Here is a 22,396-nt window from a genome sequence, read left to right as displayed (position 1 = left end):
GGGCTATATACTTCCTGCTCAGCAGGTATTTAAACTTTGGAATATATTCAAGAAACGTTTGAATCAAGACGACAAGAAAACTAAATCATGGCAATAGTGTGGGCAGTTTTTTTCATGTTTTTCTTCATTTGTGCCAGTTCCCAGTATATTGATTTGAATGAAAAAAATGACTGCAACAGTAATGAAAAGAATATTGAAACAATTTCAACACTGAGAAAGATTCAGCGTGAAGTACATCAACTACGACAAGAAAACATTGAAATCAGAGATTTGCAGACCAACCTTACTGTATTAAGTAAGCTTCAGCATGAAGTAGATGAACTACGGAGGGAAAATATGGAAATCAGAGATTTGGTGACGAACCTTACGTCAACAAGTAAACTTCAACAAGAAGTGGATGAACTACGGCAGGGTTATAGGGAAATCAAGGATTTGCTGGCCAACCTTACCTTAACAAGTATGTATAGTAGAAACATTTTATTTACATCCGGGGGTATCTGATGGCATATATTGTCTTCGTCGACTTTATGTGCACAATTTCATTGTAACACAAGGAAATTAAACACATAAATGAACACCGTGCAGCTCAAAAATGTGTTAAATCAATCTTGTTGCACAAAGTTTTTTCTTAATCTTCAGAATTAAAAAGATGATAATATATAGTCTTTTTTGATTTTTTTTTCTATTATTATCAATCGAATAATGAATACGTACATTCAGTGATTGGTGGATTTCAGAAGATTCTTTTTATATAAAATATTTATCACACTGTAATTATGATTTTAAAGTAATCTTTGCACAGACCATATGTTATTATTGTGTGAAATTCAGCGCATATCCAAATACTTCGTGCATATTGGTGCTTTACGTGTTAATAACCACTCATTGGCCCCTCTCTCTCTCTATTATTTCGTTTGAACTACAGAACTACAAAAACTGTTGCTTCGTTTGAAAAAAATCACAGATTTCCACTGTTCTTAAAACGTCCAATTTTTCGTTCTTGACATGTTCGATTTTATTAAAATTTTACACAACATATGGTGTCTAATTTAGCCTTTACTAAGCAGGTCTTTTAGATTTACCATGTAATTAAAATGCGCCGACAACCTTTATTTTATGCAATAGGCTGCTCTCTTTACCTTTGCTTCTCCAAATGCTTCTTTGCTAAAAATGGCTCCACGCAACGTTTTATACAAACTGGGAGTAACTCTGAACCTTGACCGTGATTGGTGCCAACAAACTTCCAAATGACTTTTGATAACAAAAAATTCACCAAAATAAAAAAAAGGGGGGGGGGCGGGCATTTTGAGAAGGGACGTGGGGCCACAAGTTCTCATGAAATATATACCTAACAAGTAAATATTTGACTTGTCTCAAGTCTTTTATATATGCAATAGAATGGGCTTTATTGATTGATGTTGAACATTCACAAAGAATTTGTTTATCGTTTTGCCGATGCGACTTTTGTGCAACATTGAGAAAAAAAAGTATAACTAACTTAAACGTGATCACCAAAGTCAGGTTATATCATAAAAAATGCTTTATTATAATAGATAGAGCTTTCTTTGCATTTTGATTGTACATGTACACACAGTTCATAAATTGAAATCAAAACCTAGCTCGAAATAAAAGATTATGTTTCTAAAGCATAGTAAACCTTCGGAAAGTCTTAACATAACTGCGTACGAAAACTTCTCAACACTCCCCCCCCCCTCCCCCGCCAGTTGCATGTACAACAACGTTCTGTGTTAATCAAAACAATTAATTTCACGTTTTTCATATTGTAAAAAGGGATTTACTGTTGCAAAACACATGGAGTACAATGATCATTTGTTGACGTTACTAAACTTTCTGCGACTTACAAAATATCTTGGATACATTTTCAGTTCTATTTTCTGTTTTGATATCTCCCCTTTTCATTATAATAGAGGGGGTCCCAACAATTTTCTTTAAATTTTCTTAAATGAGAATGGCCAATGTATACAATGCATAAAAAAGAAAACATATCACCCCTTTCATTTTTTTTCTTTATTTGTCAATTCCGTTATTAATTTATTAGTTTTAGCACATCATTTTGTGTACAACAAAAAAAGTCCACATTTGAAATATATAGTCTCCTTTCAGTAGTAATGAAGATTATGTAACAAAAAGTCATGAGCATGGTGTAATTAAACAAATATCTAAGATTAAAAATATATGAAGGTCAGTTTTTTGCATTTTCCAACAAGATTTGCTCTCGTTGAATTAAAACAAGAAAATATATGAAGTGTCATATCACAACAACATAGTCATCATTCCTCAGGGTAATGCATTTGTGTAACGCCATTAATTTAAATAGAAACACGGAGATCTGTAATATTAACCGTTTGCATAAGTTAGAATATATCAGGTGAAATATAAAGATAACAAACAGATAATTTTTTTTCACTGCAAAAATTAAAACTGCAAATTCCTTTTACCAAAACAACAAAAATATTTTTTATGCAATTTATCAACGTGTTATATCCGCTAAAGAAGTTTTGGATAGCATGCATCCTTTATTCTTTCAAATAATATTAAACCTAAAAACATTTTTTTCTTGACTTTAATAATATTTAATAATTCTCTATTACATTGAATCTTCATAGTTTATTGTAAATATCTCAGGTATGATTTGTCATTCTTACATTTTACATTTTTTATCTGTCCAGAAAGCCAAAATTATGAATAAAATATCTAAACATCTCAGTTTCATTTTTTAGCCTATTGCCATTGATACAGCGTCAAAGGACCGTTGCTTTTATATTGATTAAGGAAGATCAATTTTTATCTGAAGTCACAAGAAAGTATGTGATCATGTGTGACCAAAACAACATCAAGTGCTTAATGAAAATTACTCGTATAAAATAAAATTGCATTGCAACACCATTGCAAAAAACAAACAAACAAACAAAAACAAAACAAAAACAAACAAACAAACAAACAAAAACATGGCAGTCATATTCACTGCCTTCAATTGATGCAAAATTGCACTGCACATAGTACATTTAATTCTAGTTTTGATTTGGCAGAAGAAAATCAAGGCTAACATAGGCACATATTGTCGTCGACAACAATGGGTATCAATAGGCAACATGTGCAGTACAAATATGCGAATGATATCACCAGTAACTATTTGTCACGAAGTGTAAATACACATTAAATGCCTTTTTCAATGAAGGAATGTATTTCATGCTACGCTTTAGATATTCAGGGTCTACCGTCTCCAACAGAAGCCCCTTCTATTATTGTATTGTTTTTTTTTTCACTTTTCTTATTAGGGTCTTCCGTCTCCAACGGAAGACCCTTCTATTATTGTATTGTTTCTTTTTCACTTTTATTATTAAGGTCTTCAGCTCAACGGAAGACCTTCTTATTATTCTGTTGTTTCTTTTCAACTTTTTTTTGTTTATTATTATTTTTACCGATTTTGTGCACGCGATTTCTCGTAAATGCATCGATGGATTTTCATGAAACTTTCAGCAATGATGTCAAATTACATGAACTTAAGGCATTTTTTTTTTATTTTGATGATGTCACTTCCGGTCGCGAGTTATCCTTGATTTTCTCTTTTTAAATTGAAATTTTGTCTGTGTCTCTTCTCAAAAACGGTTGAAGATGGAGTCATGAAACTTCCTGGGGTAATAGATCATGATCTGTACATTTGTCTCCGGTGTTTTTTTTTCCGGCGTCACTTCCGTTGTCCACGGAAGTAGTTTAAAAATATGCAATTTTTTTTTTATTTTTAAATGTTTATAACATTGACATATGTAGTGTTTCAAGTCATTTCATTTCGACCGGAAGTTGTACTTTAAACCGGAAATGGTCCAAAAAATGAATATTTTTCATCCAAACTTTCAGGAAAGATTTGTACACACTCACTGTGGAGTTTTAAGTCGTTTTGAGCACTTCTTGTCATACCGAAAGTGAATTTAAAAGAACCGGAAATGGTTTGAAATTGAAAGATATCACTCTTTCATGTGTTTCTAAACATATTTTAAATAATTCAATCGCCTAATTTATTCAAATAAACGTGTTCTCCCCTTTTTTTTATTGAGTTAATCTATCACAGACGTCATCATAAATCGGACGGAAGACCTACTCGTTGCTTTGCAACGAGCTTTGCTCTAGTTATTAGGGTCTTCAGTCTCCAACGGAAGACCCTTCTATTATTGTATTGTTTCTTTTTCACTTTTATTAGGGTCGTCCGTCTTCTGCGGAAGACCCTTCTATTATTCTATTGTTGATTTTTCACTTTTCTTATTATTAGGGTCTTCCGTCTTCAGCGGAGGACCCTTCTATTATTCTTCGGTTTCTTTTTTACCTTTATTAAGGTCTTTCGTCTCCAACAAAAGACCTTATTGTTTTTGTTCGGTTTCTTTTTCCCTATTATAAAGGTCTTTCATCTCCAACGGAAGACCCTTCTATTATTGTATTGTTTCTTTTTCACTTTTATTAAGGTCTTCCGTCTCCAACGGAAGACCTTATTGTTTTCGTTCGGTTTCTTTTTCCCTATTATTATTATTATTATTATTCTTACCGATTTTGTGCACGCGAGTTCTCGGAAATGGCTCGGTCGATTTTTACCAAACTTTCAAATCTGATAGATATTTATCTGAACCTTGTCCGAAATTTTCGTCGTTGATGTCGTCACTTCCGGTCGTGAGATAGGGACGATTTTCTGATTTTCAGAGGGTCGGCTTGTCCTGGCAATCACTCCTAAACAACTCAAGATATTAAGTTGAGATTTTCAGTGAAGGTAGAAGAAGGATTGTAGATGTGCTTTTTTGCGTCTATACCTTCCCCGCGCAAAAGGCGCTGAAGCTCGCCTGGGCTTGAAAAATAGGCTCAAAAGCATCTCGCAAAATTTGACACGTTTTCTTTTATATCTTTATACCTGTAAATATTTTGTTGAAACATGTATAACAAAAATTGTGCAGAATGATAAGAGCTTTCATTTGATATCAAGAAAAAAGGGCTGTTTCCTCCCATTAAGGGCTCAAAGGGGCCAAAAGTTTTTTATCCATAACTCTTTAACGGTCAATATTTCGTTATAAATTACTGAAGTAAAAATGTTTATCTTAACAATTTAAAACTACCTTTTATAAAATTTGGATCATATATTACGTAATAAGGGGCCATAAGGGGCCAGAATGATAAATCTTTTATGCTTTATATCTTGGAAAGGGGAAATGTTTTGATAAGCAATATTGAACAAAATATGTTCAGAATAACGGTCTAAACAATATGCACCCTTTCAATTTTTGCAAAACGATCCCAGTAAGGACTTGAAGGGCTGGCCCCTAAATATTTCTATTCTACATACAGTACCGACCAGACACAACCTAACAGAAAGCGAACCCAAAGCGCACCCCGGGTTCGCTCTCTGGGTTCGCTTGGGGTTCGCTTGGGGTTCGCTATAGCTGACCCAGAGCGAACCCGGAGCGCACCCAGAGCGAACCCGCAGCGGACCCAGAGCGAACGCCGAAAGCGAACCCCAAATTCAGTAGCGAACCCAGAAAGCGAACGCGCGTTCGGTGTTGCATAACAGAGCTGTCAATCAGGATTAGCGGTAAGACGTGTTAACCAATCAGCGCGTCGACCGATCAGCATGTCAGTTTGTCATTCGATGTAAATAAAACATTGTACAAGCAAAACGTTTTAATGTACAGTGTGAAATTATTATTAACATGATTTTAAAAAAAATCATATTTATATTTTAATTATCCAGGTAGCATGTTATATTTACACAATTATTTTCTTTATTTTTTATTTTTTAAAATCCATTAATTTACATTGCGTAAATTTACCAGACAAAACGTTCTTTAATGTATAAAAGAAAATAATGGGTATCACAATTGTTCCTAAAAAAAAATGGGTTTTGATAAATTATAGCATTTCATCATCTCAAGATACTGTACAAGATTGTGTATATGTACGTGATTTCATTCAATTATTTTATTTTTATAATTCTGATTTACATTTTTTTTTATTTAAATCCAGATCAACATCAGAATTATTGATCTTCTTCATTGAAAAAAAAAAAATAAGAACAGCATAAATGCACATTTACAGTATGCACAATAGTAAACGACTATAGTATTATTTTGATTTCTCTTTCACAAAAAAATAATGTAAAGCTTGATTTAGTTTGTTGGTTTTCTAACTGAAGTAAAAATAACGAAGCGCGATTTACATGTACATTATTGAACGAACTAATTATCAGAAGTAAATAAGCAATATAATAAGTCGTACAGTATTGTATTCTTTTTAAAATAGCGTAACTTTTAATGATAAAGCGTATCTAAGATGTTTAACTATTTTTTTTCTCTGATGATAGGCCCCGTTAACTGCTAATTATGGTCATGATATTTTAATATCAATACATAAAAAATGTATATTTTTACAAACAAATTAATAATTCTGTATACTTACTGAAATATTTAGTCGGCAAATGCACACGACACGATTGTCGGGGTTACTTTTTTATCCCTGATACTTATTATTACTTCTCCAGATGAATGAATTTTAAAAAAAGGCTGATTTTTGAAATTCATAAATAGAAAGATGGATGTAATTTTCTTTCATTTTTAAGACCACTTTTAAAAATCTTTTACCCCCATACTGCATATCATAAAATCCGATTGAATCAAAACTCACTGCCAACCTATATCATGTGATAGAACATGCCGCATTCGATAAATTAATCACATCTTTACGTATCAAAAAGATAAAAAAAAAAAATATTCTATATATGTCGGAGAATTAAATAAATGATTATTTGTAATTCAAAACACCTACAAGTCTTATTTACATGTTGTTTCAAAAATATTTATTTCTTTTTTTTTTTTTTTTTTTTTAGTTTTCCGAAGTCGATGAATTGCTGCAGTAACTATTTCTAATCTAAAATATTTATTAATTAAGCTTTTTTTTAAAAGAAAAAATATCCACTCCTAAATATATTTATCTATTTTGTTCAAAAAAGCATGCATTAGCATTAACAATCGTGAATGATCGTTTATCGTGAAAAGTCGTGTGCGTGAAGGATCGTTCGTGTAACAGGTTTAATCGTGCGTTAATCGTGCGGAATCGTTCGTGTAACGTGATCGTTCTTTTTTGTTGTCAACAATAACGTTGCAGCCACTGTACATGCACATGTATCGATCGCCACAAAAACAACAATGATCAATTAAACTACTGTATTTGGAATAAACAAGGGGCGGAGCTTACTGGCAGCAAGATTAAAGCGGGGTCCGCTTCACGCATGAGTGCGCAAAGCGAACCCAGAAAGCGAACGCCGGGTTCGCTCTAGCGGACCCAGAGCTGACCCCGAGCGAACGCAGAGCGAACCCAAAGCGAACCCAGAGCGCACCCAAAATTTCTGAAAGCGGACCCGTAGCTGACCCCGAGCGAACCCAGAAAGCGAACCCGGGGTGCGCTTTGGGTTCGCTCGGGTGTTAGGTTGTGTCTGGTCGGTACTGTATCTCGAAAATGAGAAGAAACTTCTGAATAGTTGTTGAACAAAAAATGTTTAAAATCACAAGTCTTTTCATTTGATATCAAGAAAAAGGGACTGACCCCTCAAATTAGGGGCTCAAAGGGGCCAGAAGTCTTTTATCTATAACTCTTTAATGATTAATATTTTTCATAAAGTACTGAAGCAATAATGTTGAATTTAACAATTTGCAACTATATATTATGAAATTTTGATCATATATTGCATGATAAGGGGCCAAAAGGGGCCAGAATGATAAGTCTTTGATGCTTCATATCTCGGAAAGGGGAAATATTTTGGTAAGAAGTATTGTACAAAATATGTTCAGAATTATGTTCCAAACAATATGCACCCTTTCAATTTTTGCAAAACGATCCCAGTAAGGACTTGAAGGGTTTGCCCCTAAATATTTCTATTCTACATATCTCGAAAACGAGAAGAAACTTCTGAATAGTTGTTGAACAAAAAATGTTTAAAATCACAAGTCTTTTCATTTGATATCAAGAAAAAGGGACTGACCCCTCAAATCAGGGACTCAGAGCGGCCAAAAGTCTTTCATCTATAACTTTTTAACTATCAATATTTTGTTATCAATTACTGAAGCAAAAATGTTCATTTTAACAATTTGCCACTATATATTATAAAAATAAAATCATATGTTGCGGAATAAGGGGCCAAAAGGGACCAGAATGCTAAATCTTTGAAGCTTTATATCTCAACAAGGTAAGATATTTTGATAAGCAATATTGAACAAAAGATGTTCAGAATAGTGTTCCAAACAATATGCATCCTTTTAATTTTTGCAAAACGGACCAATTAAGGACTTGAAGGGTTGGCCCCTAAATATTTCTATTCTTCAAATTAGGGGCTCAGAGGGGCCAAAAGACTACTATGTAACTCTTCAATGATCAAGAAATTGTTTTAAATTACTGAAGCAAAAATGCTAAACGTAACAATATGCAGCAATATGTTGTAAAATTTTGATTCTCTATTGTGTCAAAAGGGCCAGAATGCTAAATATTTTACACTTCGTATCTCGAAAAGGCGAAATATTTTGAAAATCAATATTGAACGAAAGAATTTCAAGATTATGTTATATTAATCAAAAGAATGAAATCTAAGGAGGGAAATCTTTATATCATTATCTTTTAACGAAAACTTAATCGAAATCACATCTCATCTCATCGCAAAATCGGACGGAAGACCTACTCGTTGCTCGCAACGAGATCTCATCTAGTTATTAAGGTCTTCCGTCTTCAGCGGAAGACCTTCTTGTTATTCTTCGGTTTCTTTTCCACTGTTTTTCTTATTTATTTTTTTCTTACCGATTTTGTGCAAGCAATTTCTCGAAAACGGTTCGCTCTGATAGAACATTAAAAAATCTTCATACATATTTTTTTATTTTGATGACGTCACTTCCGATCCGAAGATTTTTGCGATTTTGTGATTTTTGGAGGGTCAGTTTGTCCGCAGATGTTCTAAGAAACCACTCATCACAGGAACATGAAACTTTTAGGGAAGACAAAGCAATATATGTAGATCTGTAATACGTAGTTAACTTTCACCGGAAGTGCCACACGTCGACGCTCGCTATGGCCTGAAAAAAGTCGTATCGAAAGTTTCAAAATTTCGAACACTTTCTGTACGATATCTTTTTAATTGGAAATATTTTATTAAAACATATATAACAAAATTTGTGCAGAATTATAAGATCTTTTAAATGATTTCTCGAAAAAAGGGCTGGCCCCTTAAATAAGGAATCTAAAGGGGCCAAAATATTTTTCCTGATATCTCAAAAAGTATTGAGAATTTGTAATACTTCAAAGAAGCAAAGTTGTTCAAGATGACAAGTAGCAGCTTGCGAGATCATCAAAATACGTCGAATGACGTCACTTCCGGCCAAACAGGAAGTAGTAGAAAATAGCTTATTTTCACAGATGTTGGTACAGTGCTGCTATCCCACAAGTTGACATGGGATGGGATTGGATAGGATTCAGGATTGAGGATTCACGATAGAAACATATAGTAGTTAATCCAATCCTATCCTATCCTATCCTGTATCCTACAGCCTTCAGATTGGAGTAAAGGTTAATTCATATTTCAAAATAAATTACAGAAACGCAAAAGGACATAGAACGTATACAAAAGAAATATTTATAAAATCACAAAAGAAAATAAACATTTTTTTTTTCTTAACACACATTTATTCTATTACCTTTGAGTAATATGGCGTACGATCTAACCGTGAACGATCACCGGAAGAAGTTTTGCATGTAAACAAAGAAGAGATCGGACATCAAAAGATCGTTTTTCTTCAGCATGTTTGGATGATTAACTTGATTCCTACTTGTGTTACAGTTCAATAACACGTTTCTCTGTTAAATGTGCTCTGTTTGTCTGGATAATTCCACTTGAACCGTCAGCGGCGGACTATAACAGATCATAATCGCAGTTGTTTGGTGCAAGACCATGTAAGTATACTACACACAATAAATGTGTGCATGTTTATATATATCTCTCCTTTTAAGCAATGTTTTAATGACTTGAACTATTAAAATTTTATTCTATTGTAATATACACAAAAATCGGATGCGGAAAAAAGAGGTTGTGTAGAAAGGGGACGGGTAGGGGGGTTAAATATTTACAAATACTTTGTCACATGATCAGATGTATTACACCTTTTTCAGTTTGTTATTGCTATATAATCATTTTCCTACTGTGGTTAAAAAATATTTTTTCCTTATCTGATTGCAATTTAAAATAATTAAATGCAGAATCATCATGATCATTTCTTATGCTACTGTCAGACTGTGAATAATAAGCTCACTCAGCACTTGCATGCACATTGTATGTATGACCTATTGTGAGTTAAACATAAAACATGTAACATAAATAAATCATTTATTATTATTCTTCATTCTAGAGAATGATACCCAATTTTGCGTGCCCTTATCAGTCATCACAATATAAAGGATTTTACATTTAGCAGTAGGTATGATTAGATTATTTTTTTGTGTTTATGCATGTATCATTAAAATACATAAAAATCATTATCTAAGTTGAGATGAAGTGTCTGCAGATTTTATGAATAAGTGATTTTCTTCTTTTTAAAATGTTGACAGTAAAACTGAAATTAATATATAATTGTTCTGGTCATCGTGGTCATGTTATATGTATTTTCATTTTTTTTATATTCAAATTTCAAGCAAAAAATGAAAAGACATTAACAAACAACATATTAAATAGATTAATACAAGCAGAAAATAGAGAGAGAAAAAAACATCCAAACATGTACTCATACTAGTTAACAAGTCGACGAGATGAAATGAATTATAATCTACAGGTAAATTATGTAAATTATGATTGTTTAATTAAGATATGAGTTTTGACTATGAAGTTGCAGTATAAGATTTGATTTTGCTTGATTTAATTAAAATTAATGCATTACTCTGGGAGAGAAAAGGGTGAAATTAAGACAATTGTACATGAAATGAGAAAGATAATCACAATCAAATACAGTTTTAATGTATATGACAAAATTTACAATATACATGCATATAATGGTGTGTGTTTTTTTTCTTCAGGACAATCCTGCAAATTTGCAGCTGTACAAATTGCACTTCATCTCATCTGCTGCTGGAATAAATAATGAGAGATTTTCAAACCAGTGTCCAAGAGCCCCCTAGAGTTTGAAATGAAGGTGTTCTTTATTAAGGAGATCAGTGTGTGATGTACATGTATTTGTTTTCTGTGCATTGATGACTTTTGTGAAACTGTTTGGTTATTTTATGACCATCTCTCTGACAACTACTTTGACATTTGAAATTCAATTTGAGCAACGGACAAGCAGACCAAATAATATGCATGTAAAACATTATACAATTGTAATAAGACATTAATAAACTTCAGTTTAAACAAACTAGATGTACATGTTTCTTTGAGGTTGGCATTGAAATACATGTATACTTTACATGGACACTTTAATGAATTTGTCTCACGATCATGAACATTCAATTCTTATACATTGTAAATATAAATTGTAGGTATTTGGTCCAATATATATAATTATATTTATATTCACTGAAAAAAGGAATTATCCTGAATAAATATTGTGAACTTGGTCATTTATTTTTTTCCTCATTTAGACACTGAATAACATTCAAGATCAAATGTCAAGATCAAAAACAAGATTTACTTAAATTTGGGTTATAAATACTGTAACTACTGTGGACTTTTATGCATGTTTTATAAGATCTAAGTAATATGTGTGAGCTGACTACAATAATTATTGCTGTCAACCTGTCTGACTATGAAGATTTAGGAAAATGTTTTCTGTTAAACATAAATTGATTAAATTCTCACACATAAACATTTTTTTTAATTAAGACACACTTGTACAGCGCTGAACTGACCATAAATTGAGAACAAACTGAAGCAAAATAAGAAATTTTAACATTTTGAATATCTTGATTTTTATTTAGCAAACATGATGAAAATGTTGCATGTTTGTAAAATATTCACATACAAATAAATGATGAACTGAACATTTCAAACAAGAATAACTTTAATAATAAATATAAAACAAATTTTTGTCATACATTTTAAAATTGAATGTATTAAATAAGACAATTTTAATTTATTTAATAAATGAAAGTAAACATATTCTAGATCTAAATTTTGACTTGTCTGTTCTCAGTTTATGGTCTTGTCATGTCTTGAAGTTCTTACTGAGACTTACGTCAAAAGTAAAATCTAATATACAGCTGATATAGGTACAGTTAGATCTATGTTATTTTCGTGATGCCCAGTTAAGGGAAAAATAAAGTTTTGCATAAATTTTACATGAACAGATGAAACATACACTTGTTAAAACATCAAACAAATCCTACTTTTGTCATTATTTAGTATGTGTAGACATGATAGAGAAATTGTTTCTTCAATGGGTACGGTTATAATTCAGTGTACCTACCCCGCATGAAAGGTTTGGTATTCGTGGTCTGATTCTTATAACAAGTTTAAATTTTGTTCCTTTTGTCTACTTTATCATAACATTAGAAAAGTATCTGTAATCTTTATTGTTTCCCCCTTTTTAGCTCTTCTGAGCCAAAGGCTCAAAGAGCTAATGCTATGGCCATTTGTGCGGTGTGCGTAAACTTTTTAGATTATGGACCATAACTCAAGAACGCCTTGGCCAATTATTGTCAAATTTGTCACAGGGTATCCTTGGCCCAAGGACTCCCTTTTATACTAAAACTAGGGTTGTGACCCTTAAACAAGGGGAGATAATTAGGAAAATAGAAACAAAAGTACTGGTTGCTAAAAAATCTTCTTCTCAAGAACCACTGGGCAGATTATCACCAAACTTACACAAAAGGATGAGGATATGTTGTAGATTAAAAATTGTTCAAGGCATTACCCTGGGGCAAAGAGCGTGGTCTCAAGGTCACTTCAAAATTGACCAAAAATTACATTTTATTAAAATGTTGATATTTTGCTTACTATAAGGACTAGGATCATCAAATCTTGTCAGTTGATGCATCTAAGGATCTCTTATCATGATGACTCAAAAGTAGGTCAAGGTGACCTACTTTTTAAATTTTGCGGCCATTCTTTTTCAAAATGATTTAGAGGCATATTTTGAACAGTTTGAGGCCTATGATCATCAAACTTTGTCAGTTGATGTATCTTGGGTTCTCAAAGTACGTCAACTAAAAAGTAGGTCACCTTGACCTACTTTTTGAACTTCATGACTAATCATTTTCAAAACATTCGAAACATTCATTAATTCGAATACCGAGAGGTTTAGAATCAATAAATCTTGTAAAATGATGCATCCTGGGGCCATAAACATTTTTATTAAAAAGTAGGTCACAGTGACCTACTTTTTGAACTTTGCATGCATTTGATTTCAAAGTGTTTTAGAGGCATAATTTGGACATTTTAAGGCCTATGATCATAAAACTTTGTAAGTTGATGCATCTTGGGTCCTCAAAAAAGGTCAACTGGAAAGTAGGTCACTGTGACCTACTTTTCAATTTATATGACTATAATTAGATATTTCAGGTACTAATTGACTTAGAATCATCAAACTTTGTCAGCTGATGCATCTTGAGTCTTCAAAGTACAACAACTGAAAAGTAGGTCACGGTGACCTAGTTTTGAAAATTTATTGCTTTAATTAAATATTTCGGTTACTAATTGACTTAGAATCATCAAACTTTGTCAGTTGATGCAACTTGAGTCTTCAGAGTACAACAACTGAAAAGTAGGTCACGTTGACCTACTTTTGAAAATTTATGGCTTTAATTAAATATTTGGGTACTAATTGGCTTAGAATCATCAGACTTTGTCAGTCGATGTATCTTGGGTCCTCGGAGTACAACAACTGAAAAGTAGGTCACCTTGACCTACTTATAAAATTTTAAAAAAAATATTTTAGGTATTGATTGGCTTAGAATCATCAAACTTAGTTGATGGGTCCTCAGAGAATGACAAGTGATAAGTAGGTCACCATGACCAACTCTCAGGTACTAATTGGCTTAGAATCATCTTGGGTTCTCAGAGTGTGAATTGGAATTTCAAGGGTTTATCTAAATATATAGGATACTTAGAGGCTTCAAATAGAAATTGATAAGTTGTACAGTTTATCAGAAGAGCGATTCAAGGCCCTTGGGCCTCTTGTTCTCTCTCTAATTTTAACTCCATTTATTTTTCATAGAGAACAGATTCAGAAAGAAATCACAAATACCTTGTCTCCCGATCATTGTTAGTACGTAAAATTAAACACAAATAAGTTTAACTATATTTTTTTCTCCAATTTCTTCACATGTTTGCTAGATCAATACTTGCCTACGTTTTATTACAATCCTTTTGTTTACATTTTAACTGGTTACTCACAAATTAATTCGTGAGAGGTGTTGGAAATTAATGGATGTCGATCTCAATTATTTTTTCTCCATTAAAATTTATTACATTTGAATTAATTACGTAATTATAACTGATATTTATTTGATGGTCATTTTATTTATTTTTTTTTTCATTTTGTCAAATTAACTTTTAATATTTAAAGAGAGCAGCAGAATAGGATAGGATTAGACTGAAATCACAGGATAGGATCGTGGATACAGGATTCATGATAGGATAGGATAGGATTGTCAACTTATAGGATAGCAGCACTGTATTGAATTGAATTATGCATGTCACAGAGGACGTCTGATTGTATTTCCTGTCGAGTATCGTCTCTTTTGTCAACTTCTGGCTAAACCGGAAGTAACTATAAATGAGGTATTTCTGCAGATATCAACATAAAATCAAATGACTGAATTCAACCAAGATTTTGACCCAATTTTCTGTCGATTGGGGTCACTTCCGGTCAAACCGGAAGTAGTCTTGATTTGCTTTATTTAACGAAAATCAGCATAAAAATCATAAAAAACTAAATACAGATCGACATAATTTTTGGTCTGGAGGCCTTCTTTTTAACGAATACTTTACTTTCATTTAACCATCTTCAAAGCAGTGCTTCTGAAAATCGGACGGGAGACCTACTCGTTGCTTTGCAACGAGCTTTGCTCTAGTTATTATTATTATTCCACTTTTTCTTTACAATTTTTGTGCAGAAGATATCTCGCAAACGGTTCCATCAATTTTCATGAAATTTTCAGGGGTAATGCCTTTTGATCTGAAGATGATCCTTTTTTGTTCAAATCATTAAAACTCACTTCCGGTCGGAAGTTATCTCCCTTTAATCGATTTTCAGATAACCATTTTGTCGACACAAAAACTAAAAAACGGCAAAAGCTAGAGCGCTGTTATTTTCAGCGATTATAGACGACATGTTGAAGTTTTGCACCTGGGTTTTCAAATTTTCCGGAAGTACCTAGTATGGAAGCTCGATAGGGGTCGAAATTAAGGACATAAATCAGGAGTGAATTTTCGAGACATTTTTTATCATATCTCTAAAACTATGGAGATTTTCTAAAAACATATTGAATAGAAATTGTGTAGAATTACAAGATCTTTTATATGATATCAAAGAAAAAGGGCTGACTGATCATATTAGGGGCCGAGAGGGGCCGAAAGTCTTTAGTCAATAGCTCTTTAACGATCAAAATTTTGTAATGCTTTACTGAAGCAAAAATGTTTATCTCAACAATTTACAACTATATATTATAATATTCTTATCATATGTTACATAATTAGGGGCCATTAGGGGCCAGAATGCAAAATCATTGACGCTTTATATTTCAAAAGTGGGAAATATTTTGATAAGCAATATTGAACAAAAGATGTTCAAAATCATGTTCTAAACAATATGCAACGTTTCATTTTTCTCTAAACTTCCCAATTAAGAAGGTAAAGGGCCGGCCCCTAAATACTTCTTTTGCTAATATCTCGGAAACGAAAAAGAATTTCTGAATAGTTGTTGGACAAAAAGTGTTCAAAATTATTAAAGCTTTAAAGTGGTATGAAGAAAAAGGGGCTGGCCCCTCAAAATAAGGGCCGAGAGGGACCGAAAATCTTTTATCAATAACTCGTTAACGATCAATATTTTGTAATGCATTACTGAAGCAAAAATGTTAATGTTCACGATTTACACTATATATTGTGATAACCAAATTATATTTTAAATAATTAAGGGTCATAAGGGGCCAAAATTCAAAATATTTAACGCTATATATCTCAAAAGTGTGAAATATTTTGATATGCAATACTGAACAAAAGATGTTCAAAATAATGTTCTGAACAATATGCAACCTTTTATTTTTTGCTCAACGTCCCCAATAAGGAGTTAAAGGGCCGGCCCCTAAATGCTTCTTTTGCAAATATCTGGGAAACGAAAAAGAATTTCTGAATAGTTGTTGAACAAAAAATGTTCAAAATCATAAGAGCTTTAAAGTGATATGAAGAAAAAGGGACTGGCCCCTCAAAATAGGGGCTGAGAGGGGCCGATAGTCTTTGATGAATAACTCTTTAATGCTCAATATTTTGTAACTCATTATAATATTCAGATCATATGTTACATAATTAGGGGCCACAAGGGGCCCTCTATATCCCGAAATTGGGAAATATTTTGATAAGCAGTGTTGAATAAAAGATGTTCAAAATAAGGTTTTAAACAATATGTAACCTTTTCATTTTTGCTAAACGCCCCCATTAAGGAATTGAAGGGCCAGCCCCTAAATATTCCTTTTGCATATATCTCGGAAGCGAAAAAGAATTTCAGAATAGTTGTTGAACAAAAATTTTCAAAATCATGAGAGCTATAAGAAGATACCAAGAAAAGGGACTGGCCCCTCAAAATAGGGGCCAGGACGGGCCGAAAGTTTTAATCTATAACTCTTTAATGATCAATATTTTAATACACACTACTGAAGCAAAATTTTCGTCTTAACAATTTATTTTTATCAATATATTTGAACAAAAATCTCAGTCAAATTCTGATATCATCTTATCAAAAATCGGACGGAAGACCCACTCGTTGCTCGCAACGAGATCGAATCTAGTTATTAAGGTCTTCCGTCTCCAACGGAAGACCTTATTGTTTTCGTTCGGTTTCTTTTTCCCTATTATTAAGGTCTTCCGTCTCCAACGGAAGATCTTCTTGTTTTCGTTCGGTTTCTTTTTCCCTATTATTATTAAGGTCTTCCGTCTCCAACGGAAGACCTTCTTGTTTTCGTTCGGTTTCGGTTTCTTTTTCCCTATTATTATAAGGTCTTCCGTCTCCAACGGAAGACCTTCTTGTTTTCGTTCGGTTTCTTTTTCCCTATTATTATTAAGGTCTTCCGTCTCCAACGGAAGACCTTATTGTTTTTGTTCGGTTTCTTTTTCCCTATTATTATTATTCTTACCGATTTTGTTCACGCGAATTCTCGGTAATGTCCGGGCCGATTTTCATGAAACTCTCAGATCTGATAGGTATTGATCTGAACCTTATTGGAAATTTTTTTCGTTGATGACGTCACTTTCTATCTCGAGATATTAAGGATTTTCTGATTTTCAGAGGGTCGGCCTGTCCTGGAAATTCCTCCGAAACGACTTAAGATATTGAGTCAAGATTTTCAGTGAAGGTAGGGGAAGGTTTGTAGATTTGCAGGCAGGTGTCCAAATCTCTCTAGCGCAAAAGGCGCCGAAGCTCGGTAGGGCTCAAGAAATGTCTCAGAAACATTTCACAAAATTTTACACCTTTTCTTTCATATCTTCATACATGTTAAGAATTTGTTAAAACATATAGAATAAAAGTTGTGCAGAATGATACGACCTTTCATTTGATATCAAGAAAAAGGGGCTGATCCTTCAAATTAGGGGCTGAGAGGGGTCAAAAGTCTTTCATCTATAACTCTTTAACGATCAATAATTTGTAATACATTACTGAAGCAAAGATGCTTATGTTAATGACTTACAACAATATATGATAAGATTCTGATCATATGTTACGTAATAAGGGGTCACAAGGGGTCAGAATGCTAAATCTTTGAGGCTTTATATCTCGAAAAGGGAGAATATTTTGATAAGCAATACTGAACAAAAGATGGTCAGAATAATGTTCTAAACAATATGCACCCTTTCAATTTTTGTCAAACGGCCCCATTAAGGACTTGGAGGGGTGGCCCCTAAATATTTCCATTCAGCATATCTCCAAAATGAAAAGAAATCCCTGAATAGTTGTTGAACAAAAAGTCTTCAAAATCACAAGACCTTTCATTTGATATCAAGAAAAAGGGGGTTGATCCTTCAAATTAGGGGCTGAAAGGGGTCAAAAGTCTTTCATCTATACCTCTTTAATGATCAATAATTTGTAATACGTTACTGAAGCAAAGATGTTTATCTTAACGATTTACAACAATATATAATAAGATTCTGATCATATGTTACGTAATAAGGGGTCACAAGGGGTCAGAATGCTAAATCTTTGACGCTTTATATCTCGAAAAGGGGGAATATTTTGATAAGCAATACTGAACAAAAGATGGTCAGAATAATGTTCTAAACAATATGCACCATTCAGTTTTTGTCAAACGGCCCCATTAAGGACTTGGAGGGGTGGCCCCTAAATATTTTCATTCAGCATATCTCCAAAATGAAAAGAAATCTCTGAATAGTTGTTGAACAAAAAATCTTCAAAATCACAAGACCTTTCATTTGATATCAAGAAAAAGGGACTGACCCCTCAAACTAGGGGCTCAGAAGGGCCAAAAGCATGTCATTTATAGCTCTTTGATAATGTTATATAAATCAAAAGAATGAAATCTAATTTGGGAAGTCTATATATTATTATCTTTTAACAAAGATCATAGTCAAAATCATATCTCATCTTATCGAAAAATCGGACGGAAGACCTACTCGTTGCTCGCAACGAGATCTCATCTAGTTATTATTATTATTATTCTTACCGATTTTGTGCACGCGAGTTCTCGGTATCGTCTTGGCCGATTTTCATGAAGCTTTCAGATCTGATAGGTATTGATCTGAACCTTATTGGAAATTTTTTTCGATGATGACGTTACTTTCCATCTTGAGATATTTAGGATTTTCTGATTTTTAGAGGGTCGGCTTGTCCTGGAGACTCCTCCGAAACGACTTCAGATATTGAGTCAAGATTTTCAGTGAAGGTAGGGGAAGGTTTGTAGATTTGCAGGCAGGTGTCCAAATCTCTCTAGCGCCAAAGGCGCCGAAGCTCGGTAGGGTTCAAAAAATGTCTCAGAAACATTTCACAAAATTTTACACCTTTTCTTTCATATCTTCATACATGTTAAGAATTTGTAAAAACATATAGATGAAAAGTTGTGCATAATGATCCGACCTTTCATTTGCTATCAAGAAAAAGGGGCTGACCCCTCAACTTAGGGGCTGAGAGGGGTCAAAAGTCTTTCATCTTTAACTCTTTAACGATCAATAATTTGTAATACATTACTGAAGCAAAGATGTTTATCTTAATGATTAACAACAATATATGATAAGATTCTGATCATACTTTACTTAATAAGGGGTCACAAGGGGCCAGAATACTAAATCTTTGACGCTTTATATCTCGAAAAGGGGGAATATTTTAATATGCAATACTGAACAAAAGATGGTCAGAATAATGTTCTGAACAAGATGCACCCTTTCAATTTTTGTCAAACGGCCCCATTAAGGACTTGGAGGGGTGGCCCCTAAATATTTCCATTCAGCATATCTTTACAACGAAAAGAAATCTCTGAATAGTTGTTGAACAAAAAGTCTTTAAAATCACAAGACCTTTCATTTGATAGCAAGAAAAAGGGGCTGACCCCTCAAATTAGGGGCTGAGAGGGGTCAAAAGTCTTTCATCTTTAACTCTTTAACGATCAATAATTTGTAATACATTACTGAAGCAAAGCTGTTTATCTTAATGATTAACAACAATATATGATAAGATTCTGATCATACGTTACGTAATAAGGGGTCACAAGGGGCCAGAATACTAAATCTTTGACGCTTTATATCTCGAAAAGGGGGAATATTTTAATATGCAATACTGAACAAAAGATGGTCAGAATAATGTTCTGAACAAGATGCACCCTTTCAATTTTTGTCAAACGGCCCCATTAAGGACTTGGAGGAGTGGCCCCCAAATATTTCCATTCAGCATATCTTTACAACGAAAAGAAATCTCTGAATAGTTGTTGAACAAAAAGTCTTTAAAATCACAAGACCTTTCATTTGATATCAAGAAAAAGGGGCTGACCCTTCAAATTAGGGGCTGAGAAGGGCCAAAATTCTTTCATCTTTAACTCTTTAACGATCAATAATTTGTAATACATTACTGAAGCAAAGATGTTTATCTTAGTGATTTACAGCAATATATGATAAGATTCTGATCATATGTTACGTAATAAGGGGTCACAAGGGGCCAGAATGCCAAATCTTTGACGCTTTATATCTAAAAAAGGGGGAATATTTTGATATGCAATACTGAACAAAAGATTGTCAGAATAATGTTCTGAACAATATGCATCTTTTCAATTTTTGTCAAACATCCCCATTAAGGACTTGGAGGGGTGGCCCCTAAATATTTCCATTCAGCAGATCTCCACAACGAAAGAAATGTCTGAATAGTTGTAGAACAAAAAGTCTTCAAAATCACAAGACCTTTCATTTGATATCAAGAAAAAGGGGCTGACCCCTCAAACTAGGGGCTCAGAGGGGCAAAAAGCATGTCATCTATAGCTCTTTGATAATGTTATATAAGTCAAAAGAATTAAATCTAATTAGGGAAGTCTATATATTATTATCTTTTAACAAAGGTCATAGTCAAAATCATATCTCATCTTATCGAAAAATCGGACGGAAGACCTACTCGTTGCTCGCAACGAGATCTCATCTAGTTATTAGGGTCTTTCGAGCTTCCTTCGGAAGACCCTACTGTTATTCTACTGTTTCTTATTATTATTTTATTTTTTTTTCCCGCCGATTTTCAGCAGGCGATTTCTCGGAGACCTTTTGTCCGATTGCTATGAAACTTTCAGGGTAGATACAATGTATTATTGCCTAAAAACGGTTTTTTCAAATTTTTGATATATACCCCCGTTCATGAGTTATTGCCCTTTAATCGATATTTGGAGGGTCTCTTGTCCAGTAGAATTCTCAATAACGACACATGATATTTGCATGAAAACTGGAGAACTTGTAACTAATACATTGCAGATGCGCAGAACATTAAAATTGTAGGCTATTTTTTTAAGTTCGGAAGCTATGTGATGGCAAGTTTTAAGAATTATTTTTCCATGAAATTTTGCTGCTTTTTGTTTAATACCTTTTAAACTGATAAAAATTTGGTAAGACATATAGAATGAAAGTTGTGTGTAACTACGAGAGCTTTCAGATAACATCAAGAAAAAGGGGCTGGCCCCTATATTCAGGGGACAGCAGGTCATAAAAGTATTTTTTGGATAGCTAAAAATATTAAAACATTATGAAAAAGTTTGAATGACATAATTTCTAACATATTAAATCTTGTCAAGTGGTATAAAGAGAAACAAGCTCTGTGCTATATTTTATTCTATTTTATATAATAATTATTCGAGAATCGTACAGGAACAAGTTGTCTACAAACCAGCCACGCCTTTTAGGGCATCGTAACACATGCTTGTACGGTTTTAGATAGTTGTTGTGTTTTAAATAAATTGTTTTGATTCGACTTCTCTGTTTTCTGTTATTTAAATCGTTTATAAATGCAAGTTATTTACACAAGTAAAGGTAAATCAACATTTACAAATGCATCCGTATAGAAAGAGTCTTAATCGGGGCCTCTTGTTTGTAACCTAGATGTAAACAATCACGAGCGGCATTGTTGGAAGAAGACACTTAAGACCCGATATACGAAAAACGTGATTTCATCTGATGCTTTGTTGGCAAATATTTAAAAAAAAGTGTAGTTTAGTATAACATAATGCTTCATAATCAATAATTTTTAAAAATAAATCATGTATAACACTCAATCTGATTATTTTTATTTTTTGAAAAATCATCAGGTCGAATATCAGGTTCTTTCGTATATCAAGTCTTTAGTACGTCCCCGGAAGTAGCCATGCAAGTCGGAATTACAGACAGAAAATGAGAAGAAAATATGTGAAGTTGACAGTTGTACATTTTCTTAACGTACGAGCCGTATGTAGACATGCACGTTTAATCCACATCTACGAAGCACATAAAATCCTTGGTTGCGTACAGGGAGCATTAGTTTTAAAGGGATATATATATTCTTTCGCAAATTGTTTACGAGGAAATTCTGACGATCACATTAACAGCGATGAACAGTCTTGTGTCGGAGTTTTCTGTGATAAATGTAGCGAGTGATGAAATAGTTCACAGTGACATTTTAATATATGATTGGCGTGGACCATGGAAATGAAGGTTAGA

The sequence above is a fragment of the Saccostrea echinata genome, unplaced genomic scaffold (genome assembly GCF_033153115.1).
Source record: "Saccostrea echinata isolate AGI-Se365-2 ecotype Australia unplaced genomic scaffold, CSIRO_AGI_Sech_v1 ptg000029l, whole genome shotgun sequence".
NCBI classification, from domain to species: Eukaryota; Metazoa; Mollusca; class Bivalvia; order Ostreida; family Ostreidae; genus Saccostrea; species Saccostrea echinata.
This window is presented reverse-complemented; position numbering follows the sequence as displayed.